This window comes from Dryobates pubescens, chromosome 12 (assembly GCF_014839835.1).
Source record: "Dryobates pubescens isolate bDryPub1 chromosome 12, bDryPub1.pri, whole genome shotgun sequence".
Lineage (NCBI taxonomy): Eukaryota > Metazoa > Chordata > Aves > Piciformes > Picidae > Dryobates > Dryobates pubescens.
Genome location: NC_071623.1, coordinates 16,084,223 through 16,092,437, shown reverse-complemented (window position 1 = coordinate 16,092,437; position 8,215 = coordinate 16,084,223).

The window sequence follows — 8,215 nt, the reverse complement described above, 5'->3', positions numbered from 1 at the left end:
TTGCCTTTCACAGGAAAAACCAGTAAGCCATCTCCCAAGGGAGTCCACCTAAAATTTGGGGTGGTGGAGTCTTTTTTCACACCAGTGGCCAACCCAGGGCTAGACACATGTGCCTCATGTGGTGGGAAAAGGCTGCAGAAGTCGCACAGTTGCAAAACACAATTTCATCACACAGCATCTGCCAGTCCCCATCCTATGTGCCCCTTGTGGGGCATCAGAAGCCCACAGCAGATCTTACCTCATCTCTAGGGGTTTGCCAGACCTCATCTGGGTTGGGCACTTTCTCCTGGGATCCAGGTAGGCAGGAATCATCAAGCAAATTTGACTGAGCTCACTCAGAAAGTAGACTTTCTGGATCCCCGTAAGTATTTTTGTCATGGAAACAGTCTTCCTTCAGCCGTGGTTCAAAAAAGAAATCACTAGCAGCATGATAGCAGAAAAAGATGCAAGTGTATTTGCATTGCTAATCATTGTATGGAGTTGTGGGGAGCAGCAATGCCAGTCAGGATTTTGTACTGGCTGTAGAGGGGGCTCTGTGCACGCAGAGTACCTGGCCTGGGCTTCAAGGCAGGCTTTGTGGATGGATCAGGCATCCAAAACCATACACAGGTCTGACACTGGAAAATCTGACCCAGGACATCTATTTTGCCTTTCCTCCTGGCATAAAGTATCAAGTGCACCTTTCACCTCTCAAGAAGGAGAAACATTGAAATTAATTTGTAGGTAAATTTAGCTCCAGGCCCAGATGGTCCGACAGCAAAAATGTTTAAACATACAGCCTAAGCTATGGCTGCAGCCCTCTTTCTTGATTTCAGTCTATTTCTACATCATGGCTCTCTTCCAGTAAGAAAAACATGTCCTTTGCTGAGATCCATAAGGCTGTCTAACAATCTGTTTTCAACAGTTTTTCTTGAATCTGTCTGTATCTACAATCTCTTGCTATGTGATTTTATCTGCTAGCTGGGCATTAGCATTGGGCCCTTTCCCCCCTAATAAGTTCCTTTCCGTGGTGCCAGATGCTGGCCACATCACACAGGGATAGAGGATCTCTGGATTCACTACTGCTTTCTCTAGGATCAGTGCTGAGGTTCTGCCTACTCTGGGCTGTGAGCCACCACCATTCCCTCAGGGCATTCTTCATGCAGTCATAAGTAAAAATGCACACCACAAAACACCCCAAAAACACTAAGACGAAGAACTGGCCTGGCCCACCCATGCTGCAGCAGAGGTGGTTTGAAAGCCATGAATCTGCAGAGATGTCTTTGCAGCTGCTCCTTGACTCAGGCTGGTCTCTGATTCAGTGCTCTCTAGTTTAGCCATGGCTTGACTTGCAGTGAAAGAAGGAGCAACCCTTGCAACAAGGCTCCACACTGGATTCACTGCTCTCCTATGTATCATAGGCATTTTTCTTTTCACCACACACATTTTCTTATTGGAAATGAGCTGTTCACCTATTGTACAGCTCTATGCAAAGTGTCTCCAGGGCAGCAGACCATCAAGCCAGCCAAGGGAAGCACAGAGAGGATGCACGTTCTCATCATCCTGGAGGACAACAGAAGCAAGCTGAGATCTCTCAGGTCAAACCCAGCATTGAGCATAAGACTGAGGTGTCACAAGAACTTTGGCTAGGATCCAACAACTCATGGCCCTAAAATGTTTAGTGTCATAGAAGAGAAATGCTCTTCCTTTGCTGCTTGGACTCTGTTGGCAAGACTGCAGCAGAAGTCTTGAGGCACATGGCATCTATTTTTAACCGTCTTGATTCGAAGCTGTTAAAGCTGGGAGGAGTCTCCCCACCGCTTCCAATAGGCTCTGATATGAATTTAAACAACAGTAATAAAAGCTCCACAATAACCCATCGTTAAATATAACAGAATTATGGATGTTGAAAGTATTAAAATGTTGGGAGCTGTAATCACCAACACTTTTTGGACCACCACAAGTACGGAAGTCAGGCTCGGGTAATACTGTGACTAATACACCAGCCATAAAATCAGTCCATGGCTCCGAGAATAATAATTTTCCCCAAGTAAATCTCATTTCCCTGTATTTCTCTGGCTCTTTATTTTCATTGCCAATTTATTCGTTTAATATTTTCCTTTTTCTTGGCAGCCGGGGCCTGGAATTGGTGCCCACCCTGTCTGCCAGATCCAGTCCAGCCTTGAAATGCTAGTAGGTCAAGCTCCAAAAGGATGTGAAATTAATTTATAAATGGCAATTATTTTAAACCTAATCCTTCCCAAAAGAACTCTCGAGCAATTTTTTCCTCTCTGAGTTCAAGTTATTTCTGACAGTGGCTCTGTGAGAGCCTTTGAAAGCCGTTCCTGGTAACAACTGACATCATTTCCGTAGCAGGACAAGGATGGCAGGAGAAGTCTTTCAGCAGTCTTCACAGTCAGCCTCGACAATTTCTTTATTTGTGAGTAGTTCACAGATGCCTTTAGGTTCAGCTCTTCATCTTCACAGGATCTCAGGATGTTAAGGGTTGGAAGGGGCCTCCAGAGATCATCAAGTCCAAACCCCTTCCAGAGCAGGACCATAGAATCTAGCACAGGTCACACAGGGATGCATCCAGAAGGGTCTTCAAAGTCTCCAGAAAAAGGAGACTCCACAATCTCTCTGGGGACCCTGTTTCAGTGCTCCATGACCCTCACAGTAAAATTGCTCCTCATGGTGAGGTGGAATCTCCTGTGCTGTAGTTTATATCCATTATCCCTTGTCCTGTCACAGGGTGTAACTGGGTAGAGCCTGTCCCCTCCCTCTTGATCCCCAGCCCTCAGATATTTATAAACATTTATGAAATCCCCTCTCAGTCTTCTCTTCTCCAGACTAAAAAGCCCCAGGGCTCTCAGCCTCTCTTTCCTCTTGCTACCCCACATCCTGCATATTTTAAAGCTTTGTGGTCAAGAGGTATGTAAAATGCTATTTTCTGCCATATTTTGTCTAGCAGAGTATTTTAACACTGTCATTTCTCATATGATAGGGACTGTGCATGTCCACAGCAAGTGACAGTCCCAGTTTCACCCAGCATAGTTCACCACTCCTCCACATCTCATTTTCAGTTGGTGCCTTCGCATGTGTCCACAGTGCTCACACCACTCTCTCCTGCCCAACAGAACCCCTTGGGAAAGAAAAGTGGCCAATGGTGGCATCATGTTGTATTTTTCATGCACTTCTCCCACCAAAAAAGAAGTGCCCTGACAGCATTGACTGAATCAGGTGCTCATCACAGAATGTGAAAAATAGGTGAAAACCTTTTCCCTCCTGTGAGCAATGCACCTAGTTCCTATTCACTCTGCACCCCTCTTCATTCACCCACCTTCTTATATTCTGATGTGGTTGATTCATAGGGGAAATAGCAGCAAAACAGAGCCTCTGAATTGGCCTTGTACTCCCAAACATCTGTGTCCCTTGAGTCTGGGCTCTTTTGACACCTCCTGGCACCTCCTGACCACCACCCTTGGCCAGGATGCTGCATGTCCAAAAGGACACCTTGAGTACTGTGTCCTGTTCTGGGATCCTCAGTTTAAGAAGGACATTGAGATACTTGAACGTGTCCAGAGAAGGGCAACAAGGCTGGGGAGGGGTCTGGAGCACAAGCCCTATGAGGAGAGGCTGAGGGAGCTGGGGTTGTTTAGCCTGGAGAAGAGGAGGCTCAGGGGAGACCTTATTGCTGTCTACAACTACCTGAGGGAAGGTTGTAGTGAGGTAGGTGTTGGTCTCTTCTGCCTCGTAACAAGTGATGAGGAGAGGATATGGCCTCAAGTTGTACTGGGGGAAGACTGAAAAAAGTTCTTTGGAGAAAGAGTGATCAGGCAGGCATTGGAACAAGTTGTTCAGGGAGGTGGTAGAATCACTGCCCACAGAGGTGTTCAAAAAACATGTTGACATGGCACTTAGGGACATGGTTTAGTGGCCATGGCAGTGTTGGGTTGATAGTTGAACTTGATTATTTTAGAGGTCTTTTCCAACCAAAATGATTCTATGTGCCTGCTGCACCTTTGCTGGGCTGTGTATAAATTTATCTGTCTTGTACTGACAGTGGTATCTCTTTGGCTATTTCATTAAATCAATTTTCATTAAATCCTGTGAGCCTTCTTTTCCTGATTACTTCTTTCTGCTGGGGAGAGGTCATCAGGTGATAGAGCAACTGCTGTAGTTTATCCCCAGATTCAGGCTAAATGTAGAGAACCTAGGAGCTGTTGAGTGCTGATCTTGCCCACACGGAATAGCCAGAAAAATGTACTTTGTGCAAGCATCTTTCCAGCAAGCTCAAACGACAGTTATTTTCAGGTGCTTTTCATTTGCCCTTTGGTTTTCTGAGACTTTAGGATGCACATGGCTCCCATTGCCAATTATTCCCTACGGCCAGGTGCTCTAGATACTCTATTGCTAATTCTTCCTAAGAGAAACCTCAGCTTCTCCCATTACCCCTGGAATCAGACAAGTAGAGCTTTAACAGAAATATTGAATGTCATGAGATGTTATGAAATCACAAGAGCCAGCCCTATGGTTTTCTGAATTGGTTCACCAAGACACATTAATTTGATTAATAGGTGAGTCTAGCTGCTATTGTATCCTCTGCCTCTCTGATTCAGTGCTGAAAGGAGCTTAAAAAGAAACACACATGAATTTCAGGGAAAGGGAAATTAAATGGAAAGGAAAATTAAATGAAAACAGCTACTCAAGTCAAGGCTGCTGGGGGAGTTGAGGGAGATGTGCAGTTTCTTCCTTACGGATTTGCAAGAATGGCCAGACTCATCTGCTCTCCTGGACAGGGGGATGGTCTCATCTGGAGGGTATTGGTGGGTTTTTAGCACTGCTCCACAAGGAAGACTTGACCAACTGACGAGAGATCTCTCAGGAAGGGTTAGGATGACCCAGCGGTCTGGGAAAAGTGAAGAGAGAAGAAAAGATAGATAAAGGCTAGGGAGGAACACCTGATAAAGATATTCATTAATAAAAAAGAAAGGGGAAAAAAAAAAAGTAAGCTGCTCTGTATGTGAGCTTATATGGCAGTGGCCTGCAGCAGGAATTACATGGAAATGGAGGGAGAAGCTGCAGGCTCTCTGCCACTAGGATAGTTAAAGCAAGAGTAACGCAGCTGCACATGGCACAGTACTGTACAGGAGGCTGACCCTGAGACTGAGAGAGATCTTTCCTTGGAAAAGGGCTGGACATTGAGTTGGGCAGCCCCACCCCTTTGTCCCAGTTACCTCTATCGTGTGTGAGGAGCTGGCAGCCCTTAAAGCTATGGTCCATGTGTTTCACATGGAGGCAAAACCTCCTAAAGGAGGAGAGGTTGGAGGTGGCGGTTTTGTGACTGAATCCAGAGAGTGAAATGGCAGGGTTAGCCATCTGTGCATGCTAAGGGAAGGTGCAGCAGCAATAAGCTAATTTTCTTCCTGAAAAGAAGAAGCTCTTTTTGTGGCATAGTTTCCCTCACAGTATTTTACATCATCTTTGCTCTTCTGGAGCAATGAGAGGAAGTGTCCCTTTTTCCACAGGGATCCGAAGGATGCTGCTTGCACCATAAAGTAGCCCTCACTGCTACCATTGGTCCTGCCCCAAGGGCCACCAAAATCCCACCGACTTTCTCACCTCTCTCTCTGAGGGAGCTGGGGTTGCTTAGCCTGGAGAAGAGGAGACTCAGGGGTGACCTTATTACTCTCTACAACTACCTGAAGGGAGGTTGTAGAGAGATGGATGTTGGTCTCTTCTCCCAGGCAGCCAGTACCAGGACAAGAGGACACAGTCTCAGGCTGCACCAGGGGAGGTTCAGGCTAGATGTTAGGAAAAAGTTCTATACAGAAAGAGTGATTGCCCATTGGAATGGGCTGCCTGGGGAGGTGGTGGAGTCGCCATCACTGGAGGTTTTCAGGAGGAGACTTGATGGGGTGCTTGGTGCCGTGGGTTAGTTGTTTGGGCGGTGTTGGATTGGTTGATGGGTTGGACGCGGTGATCTTGAAGGTCTCTTCCAACCTGGTTTATTCTATGTATGTATTCTATGTAGTCTCTACCAGCAGGCTATATGACCCCCATCCCTCTGCTAATCTTCAAGGGGAAAGACAAGACCAATGTCTCCTCAATGGGTAAAGAATGACAAGCTCAGATGAGAGACACAGCTTCACAGATTGTATTGGGTTGGAAAGTACCCTCAAAGGTCATCTTGTCCAACCCTGAAGTGAGCAAGGGACACCTCTAACTAGATCAGGCTGTCCAGGGCCACACTGAGTCTCATCTTGCATATCTCCAGGGACAGGGCCTCAACCACATCCTTGTTTCAGCATTTTATCACTCTCACTGTAAACAGCTTCTTGCTTATGTCTAACCTAAAACCTACCCAGTCAGAGCTGCATCTCCTTCACCTCTATCAGTTCCCCCTGTAGCTCCTCTCTGATCCAGAGCCACTAACTTCTTTAGGGATCAGCTGCACAGGACATGCCATTTAAGTTCTACTCTTATTTCAGCTTCAGTTAAGAGCCACCTCTATTCCTTGGCAATAGTTAGTCTAAAGCAAACTTCTCAGGTGTTTGAAGAAGAAAACTACACCAGCTTCTTCCCTGGGGACATGAAGCTTTAAGAGAACAAGTCTGTCAGGTTTTACAGTCCTACAGTCCTACTCAGCCAGGATGCAGGTAGCTACAACCCTTGCCTTACACAGTTCATTTGCTACAGTGTGTGCAGAGATAGATAGCTTTTTATAAAGACCAGCACCCACAGAAGTGTCATGGGAGGTTCAGTTCCTTATGGGTCTTAAAAGGAACTTGTCAGTCATGCTGGGAATTTTTTGTGGGGGTTTTTTGATGTTTTGTGGTTTTTTTCCTTTCGCAAAATTTAAATGTTCATTTTGATAAAGGCATGTCAGAGTCTTTCCTCTAGTGATGCCTTAAAATAGTGGGGTTTTTTAGCTTGTTCTGAAAAAAATGATCAAGACACTAGGAATAATCAGTGAGTTTTTACAAGGATGAAACCCTCCCTCTGTTCATATTCTTGGTACAGAAAGAAAGAGAAGATCACCTTTGCGTTTTCATTCCTCTCTGGCTGAAGCAGCTGTAAACACTTAATGATTTATTTTTCCATGCCTCAAGCTGGAGATGGAGAAAAGAGAGCACCCTTATGTTTGCACTATTTCTACTAGCAAAACAAAGAGGGGATTTGAGTTCAGGTACTGCTGAAGAACAAGAGGAGAAGGGCGCTGGAGAAGAGATGTTGCTGTTGGGGGGCGTGCTGGGATTAAACATCTCTTTCCCCAGCCAGGCAATCTGTCACCATTTCAGATGTCCCTGAAGGAAGTCACTGTATCACTGCTGTTGTTTCAAAATGGAAAGCCCTTCAGCAGGAGGGTAGGGGTGGGAATAGCTGTACAGATTTCAGAAAATGAATTGTTTGTCCTTTCCCATTTTCACTCATGGTGCTGGTCTCTCCCCCCCTTTCCTTCTGCCAGAGAGGTTGACACTATGCCATGTGAAGGCTGCAAGGAATTGAACTTCCCAGGTGTCAAAGGACCACAGCAGCCACCCCATAAACAAGGCCAGGGGTGATGCCTGGCACTCAGGGGCTTCCCATCTAACGGCTGTGTTGCCTGGAGACAAACATTGTCAGAGTTTTTTCTTTGTGTCTACAAGGACATGAGGGTGGGGGGGGAAGCCATGTAGAAAGCACTTTTGTCAAATTCTATGAGCAAAATGAGCAGAAAAACCAACAAAATTTGTCAATATGTTTTGAGGAAGACTCCCCAAAATAAGCTGTTTGACCTCTTTCTCCCAACACTATTGTTTGGGTTACCAGCTGACCAAGTATTTTGCTTAATGAGCAGGAAGATCTGGCTGCAGGGAGATGAGGAAAGGGCTGGCCAAGCAGTGATGAACCTCAGAGTTGCATTTCCAGAGCTTTCTAAAAATATGGATTTTACATGACTGAAAGATTGTATACACAGCATTATAAAGTTAGTAGAGAAGAAAGGAAGAAAAGATTTGCTTCTGGACGAAGGACATGAGGCTCCACCAGAAAATATGTGTTTACCTAAGAAAAGTCTAAGCCTTCAGCACTAGCAAAAAAAAGAGGAAGTATAAAAGGCCAAAAGCAGTGGCAACAACCAAGGCTTTTCTAACTGGACCACAGTTTCCAGAAGACTGTCATCCCTAGGGACATCTGTCTTCAGGGGATTTTATGAGAAAGACCATTCATACATTTGACAGACACAAACTGAACA